This window comes from Seriola lalandi, unplaced genomic scaffold (assembly GCF_002814215.2).
Source record: "Seriola lalandi dorsalis isolate HSWRI2012SDOR001 ecotype SW California unplaced genomic scaffold, Sedor1 jcf7180002054945, whole genome shotgun sequence".
Lineage (NCBI taxonomy): Eukaryota > Metazoa > Chordata > Actinopteri > Carangiformes > Carangidae > Seriola > Seriola lalandi.
In genome coordinates this window covers 2,615,601-2,615,900 of record NW_019525496.1, presented here as the reverse complement: position 1 = coordinate 2,615,900, position 300 = coordinate 2,615,601, and the positions used below count along the sequence as shown (strand labels likewise).

The 300-nt window shown below is 32.0% G+C and overlaps 1 protein-coding gene across 1 annotated transcript in view; it reads left to right on the top strand.

Moving 5' to 3' along the window:
• The window catches only part of hmcn2 (hemicentin 2), a 45,502-nt gene that overhangs the window by 31,503 nt on the left and 13,699 nt on the right, over positions 1-300 (top strand). The gene's annotated exons all lie outside the window — the stretch shown is intronic.

The window sequence follows — 300 nt, the reverse complement described above, 5'->3', positions numbered from 1 at the left end:
TGGTTTTATTAACTTTGTTTTACACTGTTGGCTCACCAAGTACCTCCACCCTTTTTGCAATTGTGAGGTAACAGTAACTGCACACCCATAATACTGAGTCAGATTAGTATGGAATGAAATGAGGCTGAACAAAAAAAACAACAAAGACATTGCAATTCTTTTGACAGTTATTGTGACGATTCATTCATTTTTGTTAGAGGGATCAATCTCACTGTGTTGTGTATTTTCTTATTTGTTCAGAATACAATATCAAGACCTCTTCAGCTCCACAAAAAAAAAAAAAAAAAAAAAAAAATTTTT